Below are 25,143 nucleotides of genomic sequence, written 5' to 3' on the forward strand. Positions count from 1 at the left end.
TACAAGTCCTCAAATGATCTCATTTTCTTGTTTTCTAATGTCACCTTCTACTCTCTTCCTTCCTGCTGTCTTTCCTCCAGACACGTTTGCATCGTCACATTTTATGGAACATGCCAAGCAGTTCCCACTCCAGGCCTTGGCGTTTGCTCTTCCTCTGCAAAACTTGCTCTCCCACTTCATTCCGTTCCAGCTCAAATGTCACTTTATCACGAAAGCCTCTGCTGACTAAGCTATCTGAACTAGCTTTCTCAGCCCCATCACTATTGTCCCTTAATTCTGTTTTATTTTCTTCTTCGAATTTTTTTATTATTTTGATTTCATATTTGTTTACTTTTCTTCTCCCTTGCTCCATCTATGTCCCAGGAAAGAAGAAAGGCCTTTGTCTGTGTTTATTCACTGCTCGGTCTCTTAGCACACAGTAGGACGTCAATAAGGATTTGTTATTGAATAAGTATAACACCAGGATGAGATTTAACTCAAAATACCTAATTATTAACTCAAATCTAACCAATACATTAAGAGCTTATCTAAAATGTATGTAAATAAACTCAAACTCATGGGACTGATAAAGTCGAAACACAAATCAGTAAGCAAGGAAACACTAGCAGCAGCTTCAGAATGGACACTCAAGCTCAGCTGGTATCGCCCTCAAGGCTGTCTTGTTCTTTTTTACTTGTGTTATATGTGTTCTTTGATATTAAACAACAATTGAGTATCCATTATTGCAAGATACTGACTTTTCACAAAAATAATCACATGCAGTCATCACTGTTCAATTGTTTCAACTTTAGTGGCAAGCATGTTAGAAGCCAGCAGTTACTGGTCCCACTTCATTTGGACAGAGTGGTGAAGGGTCAGCCTCAGAACTGGGTCCCGGCATCCTCTCATGTGAGCCCAGTTCAGCACACATCCCTCAGGACCATAACCAAAGAGGGACGGGCCCTCATGAGGATAGTGGTTTTCTGGGCTTGGTGCACAGTAAGACTCAGCGTGGTGACTATAGCTTCACTGACTTTGACCACTACAGAAAGAGGAGAAGTGGCAGCAAAGAAAAAGAGAACCACATGGAGTGACCACACATGGGGGGCTTTGGTCACACCTATGGAGAGAGTGGGTGTCAGTGTTGACCACTGTGGGAAGGATAGGTTTCGAGCACTCAGGAATCCAACTGGGAACGGAAAGGACACAGGAGGGGTGGAGCTCCGGGGATTGTAGCACAGTAAGGACTTGTACTTACTGTCTTTTCTCATTGCCAATATGATTGACATTGTCACTGTTACTATAATGAATATGCCTCAGAACTTGCATATGAACCCTCTGAAAGAAGCATTGTCATGCAGTAGAAAATCAACACACTTTTAGAGTTGAACACAACAGTGGGATCTAGCGTAAGTCCTTTAGCATCTGTGAACCTTTTTGGACTGTTTTGTAAACAGAGGAAAACAATGTAATACTGTGAGGCTGTCAGTAGGCTTAGTGATGCCATATGTACAATGCTTAGCACAGTGCCAGGCATGCCATAGATGCTCATTGATTGATACTATTGTTACTATTCTGAGGGTCTGGAATAGTTACCAAACATTCTAACAAACAAGTTTGGCAAGCAGGAGCCATAAATTTAGTATACCACCATGAAGAAAAGAAAAGCACAAAAAATGTTCATTGGGTTCAAAATATACTCAAGCAGTTTAGTCACACTTCAAATAAATGAGAATTATGTCACCTACTTGGGCTTTATAACATTCTTAGGAAACCTTTTAGCTTATTCTTTAATTAATGTAGGAATTTGTACATGAAAATATTTTACATTAGTGAAATTCATTATGTTTCATAAATTTCCATTTGACCTAGATTTATTTCACAGAAGAAAGTACTTACCAGAGTTCATTTTTTCCTATAAAGCTCAACATTCTGACAATTGAGAGGCAGAATTAAAGTTGAAAAATCCTCCTTTTTTCTTGAGATCACTTAATAATCACATCCAACAGTGTTGTGCTCATAATACAACACTATGACCTGAGGTTTGCATTAGGGTAAAACAACAACAACAAAAAAACACCCTACCAAACTTTTAAACACCAATAGAACAGATCCTATATAATCCTTGCATTAGTTCCATGGGTACATAGTTGTCCCCACCTTGGGATCTGTTCCAAGAATCTGCTCAACTGATTGAGAGTTATGGCTCCAATGATCTCTGCTCTGGGCCCTACCTCTTACTCACACATATTTTTCAGATAGGAAGCTTGAGCGTCAATGAGGATAAGCAGTGAGGCTAGACACCTTCTCCCAGCTCACTTGACTCGTGAAGTGCAGGGTAAGAGTTCATGCTGAAGCTTGTGACTTTTTTACTCTACATCTGGGATCTTAGTGATCTCAGCAATTGTTAATACAGCAGGATCATGGAGGGCTGTGTTATTTCTAAAGAATTTGTTTTAGGTTTTCCATTTTGCCAGGCATTTCTGCTCTAGCTCTAAAGAAAACAACTATAGGTCCCTCCAACTGAAATGTAGCTGATTTGTAAAGTCAGACATTCGGAGAGGCTTGGGAGATAAGATATAGGGATCAGGTCTATCTTATATTTTTGATCGAAGTCCATGGATGGGATTCAATCAAATTAAATACAAAATAGTATGTGTGTTATGTGTTTATCGTCTCTTCCTGAAGATAGGGTCTCTAGCAAGTTCTGGACCTCTAAAAAGCTTAAAAGCCCTGACCCAACTTTAGTTATTTGCACTAGTGACTACTTTTTTGGGTCTAAGAGTACACTTTTATTATGTTTTCTTTCCTTCCTTTTTTTTTTTTTTCAATGCAGAAGTTATAAAAATTCAGCAATGACTCTTTGAACCAAATACTATTACTAAAATCTTGATTTAAGGGGGCCTCTTTACTAAATTATAAATGAACAGAGAATGATGGAGGCAATATTATTAGGCTAAGAGTTTGAGGTGAGGGTGACAGAAATAAATGAAATTCAGTAAATACCGGTTGGGTGTTGGCTTCTTCACAGCTTATTTTAAACTTACATGGACAGAAATCTCCTTCCTTCCTGCCCTTCACTCACAAGAATAAATCAACATAGAAATTAAATAGAAATGATACTAATATGAATTAGATTTTATCAATAGGATAGTAGGTTTCACCAATTTGACAATGAAACTTAAAAAAAAAAACAAAAAACTTTCCCCTGAGTTATGTATTATTGTGAACTGTTTTTCCCAAACTAACATTGGGAAATAGCGATCTGCCCTGTAGTCTCTGTGAGCAGCCAGAGAGGACACAGGGATCAATGATTTTCAGCTATATTTGGAGGCCCCATATTTTTGTTACTTGTCCAAAGGTCTCCAGTACAGAAGTCTCCAATAAATTATCTAAAGGGTCCAATATGTTGTTGAATGACATTGTTTAATGAGTTCATCTAAATTTTGTTTATTTAAATTATACTAGTTGATTAAAGCATAAATACCATTAACTTGTAGAATCTTATCTGGTGGAGAAGATAATCTAAAAGGTTATGGTTTACTGCCTTGTTTGGCAGTTTTGTATCTAACCATCTTATTCTAACACTTCTCTACTAAATTGCCTATAAATACCCAGCTCCTCAAATTCTTTTGAAATGAGCTGTCTTACGTTTCAGGATACCTTATTAATTAATGCATTGAATAAAACCTTGGACAAGGGTTCATTTTAGGTTTGCATGAGTGTCATATTTTTAACTTTTTGTAAATTACACCATAACACCCCTGGATATCAGTACTTTAAGACCATCGAATTTCAAGTCAACACTAATGATGCCTGGTGAGCATGCAACCCAAACCACGAGACTTGGTTTTTATGGTTACATGGTATGAGTGTCTCGTTAGTATTGGCAAGAAGTATAAATTCAAGAGGAAAATAATTACATTCAATAGAAAAAACATATAACCACAATCTTAGAAATAACTTGAAAATCATTTAATTGACCTCCTGCATTAACATAACAAATAAATGAGGCTCAGTGGGGCTAAGTGATAGACAGCAAAGTCAGAATAAGAATTTAGGATGTTAGTGTTCTTTCTTCCTCCACACACTCGCCCACCTCAAATGCCATATTTCTTCCCAGTCCATTGCCAAAGTCACATTTTCTGCTTTGATCTTATGTCATAAACCATTATTTTCAGGAAAGACCCTGGAGAACAAAGCTCATCTTCAAATACGAGAAAAGGAAGAATTGACAGTAGATTCTTCTATAATGGAAATGCTTACAGATGTTCAAACATCAGGAATCCACGTGACCCAGAATGAGAAGTGTTGTCTAAAAGATGCTAATCAAGCAGTAATTTTTAGGTTTTACTTTTTGTTATTATGATTAGTACTCTAAGTATGCTCCTGGTGATTCTGGGAAGAAACAAGTGACTCATAAATTACTCTGTGTATATGTGTTTTAGATGCCTGAGTTCAGGTGTCTTAATTATTTTAGTAATTGGAAATATTAACAGTTGTGGCTTAAGAGTGTAGTAGAGAGAGAGGGTTTGCTCAGAGAATTTTGAAAGTAACACTGTCCTCAGACAAGAAGGAACATTTCTAAAGTTTTACCCAAGGCTATGTGGTTTAAAAATTTAAATAGATATCGAAGAATTGTATTTGCATGTCTGAAATAAAAGCCCAGAGAACGGGGTGGGGGATGTTTCTTATAAACCTGGGCACTATTATTGCCCTCAATCTGCATTCTTGGCTGGCTTCCTGTTTATTTCCTCCCTGCTTTTGTGATGTGCCAGGTCACTATACTTACGCCACAAACCTGATCCAAACCTCTTGTGGCTGTGCCTAGGAGGACAGTGCAGGCAGAGGAGCCAGTTTGGAGTAGAGATAGAGCATGGCTTCAGGTGCTGGTGCTAGCCCCAGTGAGAGGTTAGGAGTGAACAGAGTTCTATAGAAACCACATCCTCCTACAGGCATCCTGCTGTCATAGGATTGGCCTTCTTCTTGGGACTGCTCTGCATGGGTGAAACAATCTCATTCACAAAACAGAGTGACAGACTAAAACAGAATATAGAGCTTTTGAAAACACAGTGTTTTAACAGAAGATATTCTGAAACATGCATATCTCGGCCTTTTTGACTGGCGTGTTTACTCACATTCAGTATCCTTTGGATTATAAACCTAATGAAGGCAGAGACAGGTTTAGCCTGCTAATCATTGTATTTTTCAGAGCCTCACAGTGATTATTAAGTATTTGACAAGAGTGTAAATTGACAAGAATAACTAGATCTGAATTAGAAGAGGAGAAGCTCCCATTAAAAAATACTGTGCAAGCTGGTCCCCTGTCTTCTTCAGATGCACTCTAAGTTACCCATATTATGTCTTTCCTTCTCAGCCTCAGTAAATCCACTTCTGGGAAAAGGGGCTCACAAAGTCTTAACAGTTGAGTAGCATAACAGGGGACACACCTGTCTGTTACAAGCCATAGAATGTCAATGTCAGTGAGCAGGGATCTGGAGGTATACTGGAGTTCGGAAGTCCTTCCCAAGTTCCCTGGTATTAAAGCTATAGTCAGGCCAATACTCGAAAGAAATATGAATAAGGGTAGAACCTTAACCAAAGGTAAGTGTTGAGCTCAATACTCCCCGAACAAACTCTCAGAGAGTTTCTTCATAAAAGCTCAAAGAAAAATGATGTCACATTAGATTTCATGGTTAAGGTAAGCCTGGAAGACCAAGTTATGCTAAGATGTGATCTTCTATCCAGAGAGCAAGGACCCTAGTAGAGGGAAAGGACAAAACTAAGAAGAGGGTCAAACACTGCTATTCTCACTACCATTTATTCCAAAGTTGAAAATTACACGAAATTTACCCTCTGATACGGACACAGGAAGAACATAGCTTAATAGCATTATGGGTCAACAGAGAAAAACTTCCTTGTTTTTGTTGTTGTTGTTGCTGTTATTGTTATTATTTTAGTATGGCATGCTATTAGTAAGGTTATTTTTATTTATTTGAAACTCTATTTTCTTGAAGAAGCAGAGACTATAAGGAGTGCACAAAGATTTAGAGAATAGGAAACATAGCTCCTAATTAACTTTATGAACAAGGCTGAGCCCCTATATTAAGGTGAAGAAAAAGTTGGCACTTGATCTAACATTTGTATCACCTGTTAGTGCTTTTGCACCACTGTTCTACAGTAGAAATACACTCAGATGGATCTATTGATAAACCCCTGGAGGAGAACAAAGTTAAACTGGCTATACATGCACAGAAAAATTATGTATTTTATTGTTAATGTTCTTGGAAGGAGGCATTTCAACAAGAACATTTAAATGATGTATTTTACGGTTGTGTCTATGTTGCAAAATGAAGTAGAGTATATAAGTTATATCTTATACATTCACCTCATGTAACCACATCCCATGTCAACTATAGTTGTCCTTTAACTCATCAAAATGTTTTTCTCAAATCTCTACCTGAATTTTAGACAGGTACCATTCCAACTTGTGACATTCTCTAGGAATATGAGAAGACTAAATTTTGAGTCATGTTTAATAATTTTCCCTAGTATCTCACTGTTATTTATTAACTATGTATTTAAGTAAAGATTATTATCATATAACAAAACACTACTATCTTAAAATTATTCTCTTAACTCAAACCAATATTGTTAAGGCTGAGTTTCATTGGGACAAATATTTGAAAGGACTTTTTTCTTTAAGACACAGCCATTGCTAAAGATAATTTTATTCAAATTCTTCAGAAATTATAACAAAGGTGGTGAGAAAGACATAATTTTTATGACTATATCTGGCATATTAAGTCATTTAGATACCATATACTTTAGAGCTGTCTAAAAATTTTATAATAGAAATGCATTACCTTTCTATTTGATCATTAAATGACATTTATTTGAAACAACAGTTTAAATGTGCATTCTTTTCACATCTGTATTGGAATTTCCTTTCAAGACGTGATTACAAGTTTTGATTCTACCTCACCAGAGTCTTTTGAGCGCCTGTGCATACACAAAGATGCCGAGCCAAGTCAAGTCTGACCGCTGCAGCAGTTTGCCAATCTCAATCGACGCCTGAACTGTCTGTGGGTGTTAAGGAATGTTAAGAAATAGTGGAATAAATTATTGAAGACATTTTTTCTGCGTGAAATATTTGGAAGACGTCGTAACAGCTTACAAAATGTCATAGGACAGCCTTAACGTACCTTCTCATCTCCGATGGCACGTTCCCAATCCTTTCGTGTAGCTGATAAAGCCCAAGCCACTTTTTGTCAGATCCTTTGCATTAGTTTTGTTTGAGATGGTACAAAATATGCTGAAACAAATCATGATCAGTTATTATGTGTAGGGTAATTCTACCTATTTGACGAGGACTGCTTTTGAAAAGCTTCCGTGGAGCTCAGTTCATCTGCCGTTGGAAAGATTGCATTGATTTAATAATGCCTCTAGAGGGCACTCTGCACTCAGTTCAGGTCGAAAATCGTTTCTGAGGTTGCTTGCACTTTTCCCCAAGGTTTTCATTTTGAATTTTGAGTTCAGGAGAGGGGGTATGAGTATAGAGAATGTGTGGTGTACATGTGAGTAATAATTATAGCTCATTTCCTTTGTCTCATTTATGTTAAAACTTTTAATAAAAATTATTTCTTTTATTTTCCTTTTAAAAAATATGTAATGCTTCACAAATTTGCATTGCATCCTTGCATGTAGGCTGTGCTAATCGCCTCTGTATTCTTCCAATTTTAGTATATGTGCTGCTGAAGTGAGCACAATTATTTCTTCCTTAATAAAGTTGGTTTTTAAGTTGCAATTATGGTTTGACATTTATATAATAGACTTATATCCAATAACTTTCCTCCTATATGCTCTGTAGAAGCTTTTCAGAAACAGTTCTCATTTCATATATGTAGAATTACCCTATACATAATAACAACTGATCATGATTTGATTCAGAATATTTCCTATCATCTCTAACAAAACTAATGCAAGGGCTCTGACCAAAAGTGACTTCTGCTTTATGAACTATACAAAAGGATTGGGACATGCTATCAGAGATGAGAAGAGACAGTACATTGTCATATGTAAGCTGATTTTTAGAAAAAATTGCAAAAATTCATATTCATTCTCTTCTTTTGTGATCTTCATATGGATGTGAAATTGATGAGCCTGGAATTTCTTTTTGTGCCAGAAATTAGGAAGAATTCAAAGAATTGATCAAATATAGCATACTTTCAACATCAAAATATGTAATTATAAAAATATATTATAACTCATCAAATAAAGTAGGAATTATTAACCTATACTGATGCAAATGTTAAAATAAACATAAATGGGGATAAGAAAAGGCTTTTCTTTACATGAGAATGCCTACTGATAAGTGTAGAGAACGTTATCCCATTAGGAAATCATTATTTGACAACCATCATAGTAATAATCTCAGTAAGAAGTATCAATAGATGCTAAAACTGGTGGCTGAAAATTTGATAAGAAATGGGATCTTTACATAATTTCATACTCCCACCACCAAGTATGTAGTGAATACTAGGGGAAATATAAAAGAATAACGTTACATTGGGGAATCTTGGCAGGTACCACTTTAATCAAATGATCAAGGTTAAAATCACCTGTAATGAGAAAAAGCCAAACTATGATCATATGTTAAGATGCATTAAAAAAGTTTCACATCTGTGATATTCTTGCCAAAATTATAAAATCTGAATCTAATTACAAAGAAACATTAGCCAAAAGAATATTGAGAGACATTCTAGAGAAGATCAAGCCTATAATCTTCTAGAGTGTCAGGTCATGAAAGTTAAGCCAAGACTGAGAAACTGACCTAGATTGTAAGAGACTAAAATTTATGAAAACTAAATGTAATGTAAGATTCTGGATTGAAGCCTTTTTTATGCAAAGGATATTAATAGGACAATTGGCAAAACCTGAATGGGGTTTGAGGGTTAGATGTAGTACTGTATCGATGTTCATTTTCTGATTTTGATGGTTATCTTGTGGTATGTCCTTGTTGATAGGACATGCATACTAAATCATCCAGTGGTACCTTTTTAAATTTTTTTCTTTCTCATAGAACAGACTTTAAACTTCCAGTGGTAACTTATTTCCAAACGGCTGAGGGAAAAAAATATTTTTGTGCACTTTGTAAAAATTTTTGATAAGTTTAAAATTATTTTATAAGTGCAAAAAAGCAATTAAAATATTAAACCTACAAAATAAGATCTGATTTGATACTTAAAATTATCTTTTGCTCAATGTAGAAATTATTTTATAAAAATGAAATTAGCATTTCATTATGTAGTAGGAACTAAGATGCAGACCAATAAATCTTTCTTGGGGTTTACAAAATTAGTGCTAACCGGAGCAACTAAGATGATTTAGTTTTTGTTTTGTTTTTCTAAAAGGATGTGGAGGAAGAGCATTTGTGTGCATCATTTTACTGTGATGGCATGTTCTAGCCCAAGGATTCTAGAAAATGAAATGAAATACTCCCACTATAATATTCAAAATTCAAATAGTAAAAAACATGAAACAAAAAAACCCCTAAACCTTCAGTGTCTTCATCTTTGCTCTCTTTAATGGCTGGCATTTCACCTCCCAGTGGACTTCTCATAATAAACAAATAGGCTCAGTTAGAATCCTCAGATTATAGAAGCCTGCCTTTGGAAATGTGAGTCAGTGCTAACATCCATGAACAACAGAAAAAAAAAAGTGCATACACACACACACTTCTTCTCAGCAGGGTGCAGTGGCTCATGCCTGCAATACTAGAACTCTGGGAGGCCAAGGTAGGTGTATCACTTGAGATCAGGAGTTCGAGACCAGCCCGGTCAAAATGGCGAAACTCTATATCTACTAAAATTACAAAAATTAGTCTGGCATGGTGGCGGGTGGCTGTAATCCCAACTACTCAGGAGGCTGAGGCAGGAGAATTGCTTGAACCCCAGAAGCAGAGATTGCAGTGAGCCAAGGTCGTGCCACTTCACTGCAGCCTGGGCAAAAAGCAAAAAAAAAAAAAAAAAAAAAAAAGAGTTTTTAATTAAGTCAATAGATATTTTTTAAAAACCTCTTTGTGTAACCCCCATACACCTTCAAAATCAACTGTCTTTATGCTCATAATTTTAGATGAGATTATAGAAGGAAGAAATGTGCATATAAGGGAATTTTTAAAATTATTCTTTAAACAACAGTGGTATGAGCCTTGACATCAGACAGCATCACATGGATTAAAATGGAATTATTTCACAGCATTACCTTTGGCTAGAAAAGTTATAAAGCCCAAGTATTACAGACCTTGTTTGTTTATTTCTGAGTATAGAGAGTGGACCATTTTTTCACAGGTGAAATGCCAAAAACATTGGGTTCTCTTTGTTTATTATACCATGTCAAACAATCGAATTCAGATGGGAATTAACAAGGGTCATGACAATGTGAGAGACCAGGAAATTAAAAGTTATTTGGAATAAAATTGTTTGTTGTTCTTCATAATCCTCTTTATATGATTGACACAAAAGCAAATTCTAGTATTTGTAGTAATGCAGCTATACAAGGGCTCAAAGACAAATTCCTAAAACTGGGTAAGTTAGATTACTTGACAGCAACAGACCTCCTGCCCAGACTAGTCACAGTGATGGCAGGATTCACGGAGCCAGGCCCTGCATTAAACACCATACGCTTGATTTTTTTCGGGCTGCAGAAGGCCCTCTTCAGGTGGAAACTGTCTCAGTATTCTTAGAGTTGAGGGAACGGAGACCCACAGAGACTAAGTAATTTGCCCAAGGTGAGCTCTTAATCACTGCATTTACTCAGGAATAAATGATCCTTTGTCTGTACTCAGAAATAAATTGACAAGATCCACAATACTTTCTTTTTATAGCTTTTGTGTGTAAAACTAATACTGTGATCTGGCCGGGTGCGGTGGCTCAAGCCTGTAATCCCAGCACTTTGGGAGGCCGAGACGGGCGGATCACGAGGTCAAGAGATCGAGAGGAGACCATCCTGGCTAACACGGTGAAACCCCGTCTCTACTGAAAAAAAAAAAAAAACAAAAAACTAGCCAGGCGAGGTTGCGGGCGCCTGTAGTCCTAGCTACTCGGGGGGCTGAGGCAGGAGAATGGCGTAAACCCGGGAGGCGGAGCTTGCAGTGAGCTGAGATCCGGCCACTGCACTGCAGCCTGGGCCGCGACAGAGCAAGACTACGTCTCAAAAAAAAAAAAAAAAAAAAAAAAAAAAAAAATCCATTTTAAACCTTTGTTTGTAAATTGCTAAAGGTAAAGAATTAAGACAGATCAACTGGTGATAATGGTAGAGGTAGCTCTTTTTAATAAGTTTTTTCCGCTAACAAAGTATAGGTTTTTTTTTAAAGTAAGAAAATAAATGGATGAATATAATATTTGGTTCTAAAGAGCTAAAATTCTGGAATTGGTATAGGAAGTAATTGTATGTGGTTGACTATGTAATAGAAATCATAACAATTAAATGTGAAATTCCAGTGAGATTTGGAAAAACCAAAGAATTTGTCACTTTTTTTAATGAAAGTATAAATTACCTGAGATATAAAGTATATACAGCTTTGAATATGAAAAAATTAACAATTGCTTAGTAATATACATTAATACCAAAGATAACTATAAATATTTAGCAAAGGCTCAACAAATGCTGAACAAATAAACAGGAAAAACAAGTCAAAAAAATCAAAAAACAAAAAACAAAAAACACCTAAGCTAAGTTCAAGCTAAAATACACATTTGAAGTATTTAAATTTTTTAAATAAAAATGATGAATCAAAGAGAGTAATGACAAAGAGATCATCTTTAACATGTAAATCTATTCCAAACCTAGCTGGAAAACTAAACACAAACAAAAACCTGGGAATTACCCAAGAATTCTGAAGAAATTTGGGGGCAAATTTAGAAATCCTCCTCAAAATACATTAGCCACCATGAAAGAGAAATGAAGATTGTTGGTATTATTCTTGTTAACAAGGAGAGCCATATGAGAAAGTCAAAGTCCTTATCAGTGAGCAGTGGAATGTCATGGTGTAAGTTCACTACTATTCAAGTGTTTTGCGCTATGGAAAGAAAAGTTTCTGTAATGACAAATCTTGCTTGACTGAATAAATACACATGTGAAAGATTCACTAATATTACAGGCAAAGGCAATTTTAAACATTGGATAACTATGAAAATGTTCGTCATGTTTTTAAAAATACATCCTAGAAAAGAACTAGAGGATGTGGATAATAGACATGTTTCTGGGTGAGTATAAATATTTGTTCTCTCTTAAGGACCTTGACTAGGAGAAGTTTCATTCTTGTTTTTTTTTTTTAGAAATTACTTGTAAGAGAAAGTAAGCAATGACATTTTTAGGACTTTTCAAACCAAAATGCTAAAGCAAAAGGAATAAGCTACAGAGAAAATGCACATATTTATAGGAATAGGCTGAAAAGTAGAGCATGACCTTCATTGTAAAGAATTGCATTTAGAGAAGAAAATAACCCAAAACATATGGATTTGATATATATAGACTAAACTTTCTGTTGCAAAGAGGTTTACAAAGCATTTAGATTGTTTGCTTATGAAATCATTCTCACAGAGCCTACAGTGCAAAATTTCTCGATGACTAGATTTTATCATTCATTTGGCAAATAACACTTGAGCACCTATTATGGTCCAGATGCATTTCCTGGTGGTTAGCATATTATGCCAATGAACAAAACAGAAAACAAATCCTTGTTTTCATGGAGCTTATATTTCAAGGTTTCTGTTAAAAACAACAAAAATTGCAGCATTATTTTGCCTCTAAACAAACTTATAGTGAATTTACCCTCAAGTTCCTTAATAAACATGACTTGAAAGATCTAGTGAAGATGATCAAGAAGATGGGTTGCCTCAAGGTAAAATTTTTAAAAGTTGGTTTATGTGTCTGGAAAATATAAGTTCAAAGAGAGTGTTAACAAAATTATGGAATATGTTATGAGAACAAGCTGTTCTTTCAAAGTAATGATGGCCTGAGCTGTCATAAAATATACATATAGCTCTGAGGTATTTAAAATTTTTAAATAAAAATGAAGAATTAGAGAGGATCATGAGAAAGAGACTGCCTTTAACGTGTAAACCTTTAAAAGATATCTTTGAAAAGGGTATAGATCCTCTTCGATGGCCAGAGATACAAAGTTGTAAACAATTAAGAGGAAGTTTAGTGAAATCCTAAAACCAAACAAACAAACAAAAGGACTAGAGAAAACTCAGATATGACATGGCAGGTCCAGTTGAAAGCATTGAGCAAGGAGAGAGAGCGGATAGATAATTCAAAACAAAAAATAAAGCAAAACAAAAAACAAAACCAGAGCATTTAGGGAAACAGGGACACACTCACAGAAATGGTGGCCATACAACTTCAGGGAACCAGGAAGGGATGGATGCTAGAGCCGGGAAACTGTTAGTAAAATACCGGTAATATCTACAGCACACTAAGCTTCAAGATATACCTGTAAAGCTAGTTGTTACTTAGGCAGCAGTTTTCACTTAAAAGAAGTCGGACATGAGGTCTATAAGAAAATAATCTTACTACATTTCTAGCCCAGAAATACCTCTTTCTGGCAGAGGTAGATGGGCAGGAAAAACAAGGACTTCAAAGGCCCTGGTTATGAGCAGGGATCAATGAATGGGAGGAGGAAGTGACGCCTGGGAACCGTTGATTAAAGATTTCAACCCATGACAAGCTGAGAGATCTGAGATTAAGCTTATCACCGAATTGATCTTTATCTCCAGATTCCTCTGTTCTTCACTGGAATTAAGAATAGTGTGCGCACCAAGCTTCAACAGCCTGAGAAGAATGGCCTGGAGAAGAGAAAGCTGATCATGTAAACACAAATTCACAATGCCCAGAAGAAAGACATCATTCTTTTGATACCCTCAGATAAGAAAGGAAACCAAGGAAGCCTAATCTTTTCAAGTGACATCAGAGTAGGTAACTTGTCAGGGTAGGTACCTGAGGACGGTTGTGTAGGTTGTTGTGTAAGAGCACCTGGCTTAGGAGCGAAGGCTGGGACACAGCCCATTCTCTACTTGCCCAGTCAAGAGCCCTCGTGCAGGGCTGCATATGCCCAGAAGAAAGAGTGCTTTTTCTCAGTTACACAAAGGCACTACACAAGCTAGCATTGCCTTGGGAACTGTGTCTCCTCAAAAACCATGGTCAGAGGCAGAGCCCTTACCTGTCAATATTGTGATGGCATTTGGCATTTCTTTCTTTTGTATGTTGCAACACTGTGACCACTTTCACTGGGTTCCTTTACTGTCCCCAAATGGGCACAGACATGCTAAAGGAGCTTCCTCTTGCCTTGGTTCTCACCCAAATAGGTAACATCAGCCAAACCTGAGAATGCCGAACAATGGGTTCACTGAGACAACTGCAGAAGAGTTTCCACAGAGATGCTACAAAATTATAAATTCCCTTTTGCATAATCCACTAAGAGGAGGAATATTTACAGTCCAAGATTTCTCAAAAACTTTATAGTAGGGCCCTCTGTAGACTTTATTTAGACACAATGTCTCAAAACTGTACCTAGTTAGAACTTGTCAGGCTGAGGGGGTTTTCCACACTTCTGAGCAACGTTTTTCAACTTTACGCAGAGCTTTGACAGTTGGCAGCTGTGGGGTCCCTGGCAGTCTCTGGATTTACAGAGACCCTGGAGCACACATGCCCTGACTAGTGGGCTCCCATGGTGCTTTTAGTAACCACCAACAAACTGCTGTCTTTTCCTAGATAGAACCATCTAGTTCAAAGAGAACTGTGGCAAACACTTATGCCAAAGCTATTGGTTTAATGATCCCGGAGTTACTGCCAGTAATCAGGCACCTTGGCTATCTTTTTTTCAATAGATTCTTTGTTGTTGTTTATTTTTGTTTTAGTTTCCTCAGAGAGCTTTTTGTTCCTTTTTATCCAGCAGATTTCTGGAACCCCAGCTCAGCTGGCCATTTCAAGTCCTCTGTTCAGGCTCTGTTAAGAGAACAAACAAAACTGTACTGGAAAATCACTTATCATGGGCAGAAATAAACCCAGAGGGAAGCGTCACAAAGTGAAACTGGCTTTTTGGATCTGCTTGATGAGAGTGAAAGTAAAGGTCACTTTTTGGTAAGATACTCTGAATATTAGCAAAAGTGGAACTGTGTGCTGGGGAGGAGAGTAGGAGTTGAAGGTCAAGGGGGAAATTTGACCTTCAAAGGCTGCAATAACCACGATTAATTTATGAATGGACTCTAAGCTATGTAAATAGATGCTTCTGATGAGTCTGGATGAGTAGGGGGCAGGAAAGAAAGTTTTGAGGTGTGAGGAAAGTCCAGAAAACGTGCTAATCAAATGTTCCACGAAAGGGGGCAACTGGGTGGCCATACAGATGCTTTATTTAGTGCTTGGAAGGACCACAGAAGGACTTACTGCAGAAACCATGAGGGCATTCCATGCAAGATGGCGTGTGGTCAATGGCTGGCTTCTTACAGAGCAGTAGGCTCCAGGGTGGAACATCTGGTTACTAGGCATTGTTTTGTATCTCATGTGTTTAAAATTAGTTTTTAAGCATTATGTTGTATGTACGTCTCAAAATCAAACAAAACTCCCAAAATAAAAGACAATAGGTTTTCTAAGAAGAAGACATAAATATGGTTCTACAGCATGAGCATCATGATTATTGCCTTAGGCAAATTTGGCGCTAGAATGTTTGTAAGACGTTTCTAGCTAAGCCTATCTAGCTTCACGCAATACATGTCTGCATGTTATTCTTCCAGGCTTGTGCCATGGTGGAAAGAGCCCTGGACCTGGAATCAGAAGAGATGTATTCTAGATTAACCAACTAGCTATGATTTGGGCAATTATTTAGCTCATTCATTTGTACATTAATTAATACACACATTCATTTATTCAACAGTTATATACCAAGAATCTGCTATGTATTAGTACATGAGGATCTCATTTTCCTTATATGTAAATTAAAGAAACTGCTAAACTCCAATATTGAAGTCATATAATTTATTTTAAATGTCACATTATTTTGAAGCATTGAGATAAAAATCTAGGTCAACTCACAAACAAATGGAAACATATCCCATGCTCATGGGTGGGTAGAATCAATATTGTGAAAATAACCATTCTACCAAAAGCAATCTACAAATTCATTGCAATTCAAATCAAAATACCACCATCATTTTTCACAGAACTAGAAAAAAAAATCCTAAAATTCATATGGAACCAAAAAAAAAGAGCCCACATAGCCAAAGCAAAGCTAAACAAAAAGAACGAATCTGGAGGCATCACAATACCCGATTCCAAACTACACTATAACGCCATAGTGACCTGACCAAAGCAGCATGGTAATGGTATAAAAATAGGCACATAGACCAATGGAACAGAATAGAGAACCCAGAAATAAGGCCAAATATTTAGTCAACTGATCTTTCACAATGCAAACAAAAATATAAACAAATGGTGCTCCCTATTCAACAAATGGTGCTGGCATAATTGGCAAGCTACATATAGAAGAATGAAACTGGATCCTCATCTCTCACCTTATATGAAAATCAACTCAAGATGGATCAGAGACTTAAATATAAGACCTGAAACCATAAAAATTCTAGAAGATAACATTGGAAAAACCCTTCTAGACATTGGCTTAGGTAAAGACTTCATGACCAAGAACCCAAAGCCAAATGCAACAAAAACAAGATAAATAGATAGGATTTAATTAAACTAAAAAGTTTCTGTACAGCAAAAGAAATAATCAGCAGAGTAAACAGACAACCCACAGAGCAGGAAAAAATCTTCACAATCTATGCATCAAACAAAGGACTAATATCCAGAATCTACCAGGAACTCAAAGAAATCAGCAAGAAAAAACAGATAGTTCCATCAAAAAGTGGACTAAAGACATGAATAGATAATTCTCAAAAGAAGATATACAAATGACCAGCAAATGTGAAACAATGCTCAATATCACTAATTATAAGGAAATGCAAGTTAAAACCAAAATGCAAAACCACCTTACTACTGCAAGAATGGCCACAATTAAAAAAATCAAGAAATAATAGATGTTGGCGTGGATGTGGTGAAAAGGGAACACTTTTACACTGCTGTTGGAATGTAAACTACTACAACCACTATGGAAAACAGTGTGAATATTCCTTAAAGAATTAAAAGTAGATCTACCATTTGATCCAGCAATCCTACTACTGGGTATCTACCCAGAGAAAAGGAAGTCATTATATGAAAAAGATACTAGTACACGCATGTTTATAGCAGCACAATTCACAATTGCAAAAATATGAAACCAGCCCAAATACCTATCAATCAATGAGGGGATAAAGAAAATGTGGTATAGATAGATAGATAGATAGATACCATGAAATACTATTCAGCCATAAAAACAAACAAAATAATGGCATTTGCAGCAGCCTGGCTAGAATTGGAGACCATTATTCTAAGTGAAGTAACTCAAGAATGGAAAAACAAACATCATATGTTCTCACTCGTAAGTGGGAGTTAAGCTATGAGGACCCAAATGCGCAAGAATGATACAATGGACTTTGGGGACTCAGGGGAAAGAATGGGACAGGGGTGAGGGATAAAAGACTATACATTAGGCACAGTGACACTGCCCAGGTGATAGTGCACCAAAATCTCAGAATTCACCATTGAAGAATTACTTATATAACCAAACACCACCTGTTCCCCAAAAACCTATTAAAATAAAACATTCAAAACAATCTAGGTCATCTGATATAATACATAAACTTATTTATCAGGTTATTGGACCATGTATTTTCAAATAATAGCCCGTTTTATTTTTTAATGGATATTTTACATTAGAGAAATACACCCATTTTAACAAGCAAACATTAGAGAACACAAAAAAGTTAATAATATTCTTATGCTTCCTTCAGTTCCACTCTACTCTGATAATTAGTATTAACATCACTCTTCCATATTTTTCTCTGTGTTTATACAAATATAAGTAGAGTATATATACAATATATGTGTGTAATATATATATATACTAATACACAAGATATTTTTGTTTCTTTTTAAATTATAAATATATATTATAAATTAAATATTTAATATTAAAATATTATATTATATATAACTGCTTATTATTTGGTTATTTTGCATTTATGCAAAACTCTCTGAATATTCCATCAGTTCATACATATTGCTCTAATTATTTTAAATAGCCAAATAATATTTCAAAATTATGAATGGACCAAATTTACTTCGTGAAAGGAAAATAAATCTTAGGGCCCAAAATCACGAAGCTAAAGGGCAAAGTCAAGCTGAAAACTGCTTAGGGCAAACCTGCCTCCCATTCTATTCAAAGTCACCCCTTTGTTCATGGAGATAAATGCATATCTGATTGCCTCATTTGGAGAGGCTAACCAGAAAGTCAAAAGAATGCAACCGTTTGTCTCTTATTTACCTATGCCCTGGAAGCTCCCTCCCTGCTTCAAGTTGTCCTGCCTTTTTCAGACTGAACCAATGTTTGTCTTACATATATTGATTGATGTCTCATATCTTCCTAAAATGTATACAATCAAACGGTGCTTTGACCAGCTTGGGCTTATGTCATCAGGACCTCCTAAGGCATGCATCCTCAACCTTGGCAAAATAAACTTTCTCAGTTAACTGAGACCTGTCTCAGATTTTCAGAGTTCACAACTTAATCATTTCTCTATGATGGAATAGCAAGTTGTTTCTAATTACGTTTTCCTCTTGGTGTCACTACAATAAAGGCACAATAAAAATACCTGTCTAGATATATTCTTACATACTAGTATTTTATATATAGAATAGATTTACCAGTGTTAGATTGTCGGTTCCAAGTGTATGGACATTAAAACTTTTAGTAGTGCTTCTTGGTTATTTTCTAAATTGGTTACAATAATTTTCATTTCTGTCAGCTATGTGTAAGAATTCTTATTTTCCTGCAACTGAAGTCAGTCCTAGGTGTTACTGATATTTTTGCCAACCAAAAGAATTCCATTGTTTTAATTTATATTTTCCTAATTACCAGTGATATTGATCATATTTCAATATGTTCATTATTCATTTGCTCTTATCTTCTATAATTGTTCGCTCTGGTTCTTGACTGGTTTTTCATTATGTGTGTCTTTTCCCTTTCCCATTTGTAGAAGTTCTGTGTCTAGTTAGCATTTTAACAGGTAATAGGTGTCATAGAAGAAATATAGAGCAATGTAATTGGAATCAGGGTTATGAGGTGTTAGCTGAGGAGATGGGAATTGCAATTTTAAATGGAGTGATCAAAGGTGGAACTTATTGAAAGGTGACAATTGAGCAAGGCGTGAAGGAGGTGTAGTATGGGCCACATGGCTTATTGGGGAAACAGCATTCCCTGTAAAGGTAGACAGTGCAAAATCTCTAAGGCTAGAGCTTGCTTGGTTTTTCCAACATACAGCAAGAAGGCAAATAGGCTGGAGTGGGGGAAGTGAGAAGGGGAGTTGTAGCAGATTACACTGGAAAGGTAAAAGGGAGCCAGCTCAAGGAAGCTCATGGGCATTGTAAAAACTTTGCATTTTACTCTGAGTGGATGGGGGTTTTCAGCAAAGGAGGGATATGACGTGACATAGTTTGGAAAGATCACTCTTGTTGGTGGCTTTAGAACAGCCTGTAGGGAAACATAGGTAAAGGTACCAAGACCATTTAATAAGTTCTTTAATTTAATTTTTTTTTTTTGAGACGGAGTCTCGCTCTGTCACCCAGGCTGGAGTGCAGTGGCCAGATCTCAGCTCACTGCAAGCTCCGCCTCCAGGGTTCACGCCATTCTCCTGCCTCAGCCTCCCGAGTAGCTGGGACTACAGGCGCCGCACCTCGGCTAGCTTTTGTATTTTAGTAGAGACGGGGTTTCACCGTGTTAGCCAGGATGGTCTCGATCTCCTGACTCGTGATCCGCCCGTCTCGGCCTCCCAAAGTGCTGGGATTACAGGGTTGAGCCACCGCGCCCGGCCAATAAGTTCTTGAAATTATGCAGACTAGGGATACTTGTGGTTTGGACAGAATGGTAGTGAGGGATGTGGAGAGAAAAGGTGGTATTCTGGGCGTAATTTGAATTCAGCCAGTAGAAGGGAAAAAGGAAAGAGAGAAAAAGCTCAAGGGTGCCTCCAAGTTCTTTCAGATTAAGAAACTGGAAATAATAAAGTTGCCCTTTATTGAGACAGTGTACTAGTCTGTCTCATGCTGCTATGAAGAAGTACCTGAGACTGGGTAATTTATAAAGGAAAGAGGTTTAATCGACTCACAATCCTGCATGACTGGAAATGCCTCAGGAAACTTACAATCATGGCAGAAGGCGAAGGGGAAGAAAAGCACCTTCTTCTCAGGGTGGCAGGAAGAAGTGCAGAGCAAAGGGCAAAGGTCCGTTGTAAAATCATCAGATCTCGTGAGAACTCACTCAAAATCATGAGAACAGCATGGGGGTAACTACTCCCATGATTCAATTACCTCCCACGGGTATCCCTCCCACAACATCTGGGAATTATGGGAACTACAATTCAAGGTGAGATTTGAGTGGAGACATAGCCAAACAATATCAGACAGAGAAGACCAAGAGAAGAGCAAACTTAGACTAGTCTTAGGAGACCCTTACTTGGGATATCTTTTAGACTTCTCAAGTAGACATGTTGATTAGGTAGGTGAATATGCAAGTCTTAATCAAAATAAACTTTTTGCTAAACACTTTTCATGTGTTATCTCATTTAATCCTCACCTTAGCACAATTAGGAAGAAGCTATTATTCCCTGATCCTCAGGTAAGTTAAATATGATGCTCATCAACTTGTTCCTTAAAAATAATCTATAAATTATTCATTATTCTCATAGGAATTTTATCATAAATTTATTGCTCTGACTTTTAAAATATAAATGTATTTAAAGGTGTTAAGATATTACATTTGTGTATATATATATTATGTGTGTGTGTGTTTGTGTGTGTGTCTTGTCTTTTCTTTCTTAAGGTCTCCCTCTGTCACACAGGCTGGAGTTTAGTGGTGTAATCACGGCTCACTGCAGCCTCAGCCTTCCAGACTCAAGAGATTCTCCCACCTCAGCCTCCTGAGTAACTGAGACAACAGCAGCTGGGACTACAGGTGTGTGTCACCATGCTCAGCTAATTTTTTCTTTTTTTTGTCTTTTAATAGAGATGGTATTTCACCATGTTGCACAGGCTGGTCTCAAACTCCTGGACTCAAGGGATCCACCTGCCTCAGCCTCCCAAAGTGCTAGGATTACAGGTGTGAGCCACTGAGCCCAGCCATGTTTTATTTCTTGCACTAAGTTCCTGAAGGTACAGAGTTATCTAATTTTGAATTCATGGGAGTTGTACATGAATTGAAAGGCCAACTTTTCAATTTAAAATAGAAATAAGTTCAAATATTGACTCCAAAGGGCAAAGAGCTAAGGCAAAAAAATGTAATCAGGTAGAGGGAAATGTTTTCACTGGAAGAAAACAGTCATGGAAGATAATATTAGTGAAAATATAGTATGTGTGACCTGGGGTTCTTTGTTTTGTTTTGTTTTGTTTTGTTTTGTTTTGTTTGCTGTTTATTGGTTGCTGTTAATGACTGGAAATTGAAGAAGAAAGAAGAAGGAACCCTGAATATTCAGAGAATTGTTCAGAAGTACAGAAAAAAAGCCTCAAGATCAGTAAAAAAACAATGATCAATGACATATTTTAACTCAAAGCATAAAATAGACATTAAGTGTTGACAGTTGTAAAGCAGAAACTTCTAAATTAAAAAGAGCAACTAACAAGTCCCAGGAAAATCAAGAAAATTCCGTTAAGTTTAAATCTATTAAAGTTTCATAGAAACCAGGATATGTCAGTGAATGATTTATAATAGCTGTATGTTAATAGATTAGGCAATAAAGTCTATGTAGATGCTATATATCTTTAAATCTTACTCTCTGTATTATTTCATAATTTCAGTGATGTTCAGATGCTTTATTTAACTACTTTAACATTGACTTAAGGTATTAGTTAATAAAAACAACCAGCCTGCAGATTTGGGCATGGCAGCCACACAGAGGAGGGCAATTTAGACAAGGAGACCAAAAATTTGAAACTGCCTTTACACAAATTATAACTGAGAAATCTATGACAGTGAAAGAGATCTGACCTAACTGACTCCATCTTGCTTCTAACCTGCAAGCTGACCTTGTTCACTCCTGGATATAGGCCAAACTTTGGGAAGAACTTAGTTTATAGTTTAACTTTGAAGCAAAGATGATAACAACTTGATATGGTTTGGCTGTGTCCCCACCCAACTCTTATCTTGAATTCTACTGTCATAATTCCCATGTCTTATGGTAGCATCCCAGTGGGACATAGTTTGAATGATGGGGGTGGTTTCCTCCATACTGTTCTTGTGGTAGTAAATAAGTCTCATGAAATCTGACCGTTGTATCAGGGATTTCCGCTTTTGCATCTTCCTCATTTTCTCTTGCTGCTGCCATGTAATAAGTGCCTTTTACCTCCCGCCATGATTCTGAGGCCTCTCCAGTAATGTGGAACTGTAAGTCCAATTAAACTTCTTTTTCTTCCCAGTCTCAGGTATGTCTTTATCAGCAGCATGAAAATGAACTCACATACAACCCTTTCCCAAAACAAACCCCCTTCTACCTGGGGACCAGACTGCCTCTATAGGACTAATAAATTATCCACTAAATTAGAAATTATGGTTTAGGAGTCATGCAGCCAGAGACATCAAGATTTGAAACCTCCCCACTTGCTCCTAGGGATAACATCACTATTGTAAAACCCAAAAGGAGATATTTTACAGACCCTGAACTAAATGTGTCAGCTGGTGCCACCCAGATCAATAAGCTGATTCATCTGGTCTTGTGGACCCCACCCAGGAACTGACTCAGCACAAGAGGGCAGCTTCAAATCCCTATGATTTCATCTCCAACCTAACTAATCAGCACTACCCACGTCCCAATCCCCTACCCATCCAATTATCCTTAGCCCTGATCCCTGAATTTTCAGGGAGACTGATTTGAGTAAGGGTAAAACTGATCTCTTATTCAGCTGGCTATGCCTGAAATAAATGCTTTCTTTATTACAATTCCTGTCTTGATAAATTGGCTTTGTCTAGGCAACAGGCAAGGAGAATCCACTGGGCTGTTACAAGTGGGTGTGATATAATAAAAAATATACTCTGTCTCTGTTTCCTGGCACAGAGCTTCTGATATCCTTGGAATTTCTTAAGTGATAGGAATGACTGTCTCTTGTTATTTTAACTATACAGTCCTCTGGACCACACCTAAGTTTATGCTAATGAAGTCTGTCAGGGTGCACTCCATGGAGAGCTTCAGGGCGGGGCCACCAGAAAGACCAAATTTGTGTTTAGAAGGTAGGAACCATTCCCCGATCTCCAGGAAGGGGAGGGAGCTGGACATTGGGATGTAAATATTCTTTAAAAAAAACTTAAGTCTACTGGGTTCTGTATGGATATAAATACTCTTGAGCAAGGAGATTTGGAAAGCTTCCTGGTTGGTAACACATTGATGTGCTGGGAGGATGGCAGGTTTGTTAAGGGCAAGGATGCTGTGTGACAGCATCTCCATGCCTCACCCTTTGGATTCTTTTCATCTGGCTGTTCCTGAGTTGTATGTTAATAACAAACTGGCAACATGTGTTTCCTGAGTTCTGTGAATCCTTCTCATGAATTACCAAACCTGAGGACGGGGTTGTGGTAACCTCTGAATTTGTAGCATGTTGGTCAGAAGTATGAGTGGTCACTGGACTTGTAACTGGCCTCTGAAGTGCGGGCAGTCTTGTGGGACTGAGACCTTAACCTGTGGGGTCTGTACTAACTTCTGGTAGTGTCAACATTGAATTGAATTATTGGACACATAGTTGGCATGGAGAGTTGTGGGAAGAAACTACGCATTTGTGGTCAGAAAAAAGAAGTCACACTGGGTATAATGGATGCTTAAATGAACTCAAACAAGCAGCATTATTCCTAGAAGGAATAGTGAACCCAGAGGAAATAATTAGGCTCCAGATTAGCCTTGTAAACTCAGACCAATAAAGTTATGACAAATACCACACATGTGTGTACCTGTGAAGCTCCATTAAACAAATACAGAAGATTCAAGATCTTCCATTTTTTTATTCCAAATAGAAAAAGATAAATATCCATTATATTATTTTATTGATGTTTTATTGATCATTTTAGTTATGCAACTTTTATTCACTCACTCAGTAAATATTTATGGAGATTTACTACAGGCCAAGAACTATTCTAAGTACTTCTTATAGTATATTTCTTACTGTAGAAAACTAGTTGGTGGCACATTTTTTTTGGTAATGTATAGAGTTATGCTGAATTTTACATGACTGCTTCTAATAAAAGAGAAAATTGTTAAAATTTGAGGTATTTTTAAGGCTTTAGATTAAATGACTTACCTAAGAAGTGTGATTTGAACTCAGGGAGTCTGACTCAAGCAACCACACTCTTAACCACAATACTGATTTTAAATGGTGTCATTGAGATAGTGGATACTCCTCACTTCTAAATAAATAAGAACTTTTGCTATCAGCTTTGCTCAAAAGGGTAGGTATGAGGTACCCTGAGCCCACAGATGAAAAGGTATTTCACCATCCTTTAATGAATTATAATTTATAATAAAGAAAGGAAAAATTACTATTACATAGAGATAAAATAAGTCCTTGTTCTCTGGCACATTTTTTTTTTTTTTTTTTTTTTGAGACGGAGTCTCGCTCTGTCACCCAGGCTGGAGTGCAGTGGCGCGATCTCGGCTCACTGCAAGCTCCGCCTCCCGGGTTTACGCCATTCTCCTGCCTCAGCCTCCCGAGTAGCTGGGACTACAGGCGCCCGCCATCTCGCCCGGCTAATTTTTTGTATTTTTTTTTAGTAGAGACGGGGTTTCACCGTGTTAGCCAGGATGGTCTCGATCTCCTGACCTCGTGATCCACCCGTCTCGGCCTCCCAAAGTGCTGGGATTACAGGCTTGAGCCACCGCGCCCGGCCTCTGGCACATTTTTTAATAGCAGAAATTGCACCAGGTTTAGTAATGATATCTTAAATAATAGAAGTATTGGTGGTCCCCTAAGGGAATATCTTCTAAT

The 25,143-nt window shown here is 37.1% G+C and overlaps 1 protein-coding gene and 1 non-coding gene across 2 annotated transcripts in view; both read right to left on the minus strand.

The window, feature by feature from the left end:
* TNIP3 (TNFAIP3 interacting protein 3) overlaps nucleotides 1-25,143 on the minus strand; it is a 136,244-nt gene that overhangs the window by 54,427 nt on the left and 56,674 nt on the right. The window lies entirely within an intron of this gene.
* Nucleotides 7,640-7,746, minus strand: LOC117086456. The gene has a single exon (XR_004438366.1). It is a non-coding gene; the product is annotated as a U6 spliceosomal RNA (small nuclear RNA).

The sequence above is a fragment of the Trachypithecus francoisi genome, unplaced genomic scaffold, assembly GCF_009764315.1.
Source record: "Trachypithecus francoisi isolate TF-2019V2 unplaced genomic scaffold, Tfra_2.0 Lachesis_group1, whole genome shotgun sequence".
In the NCBI taxonomy this organism is placed as follows: Eukaryota; Metazoa; Chordata; class Mammalia; order Primates; family Cercopithecidae; genus Trachypithecus; species Trachypithecus francoisi.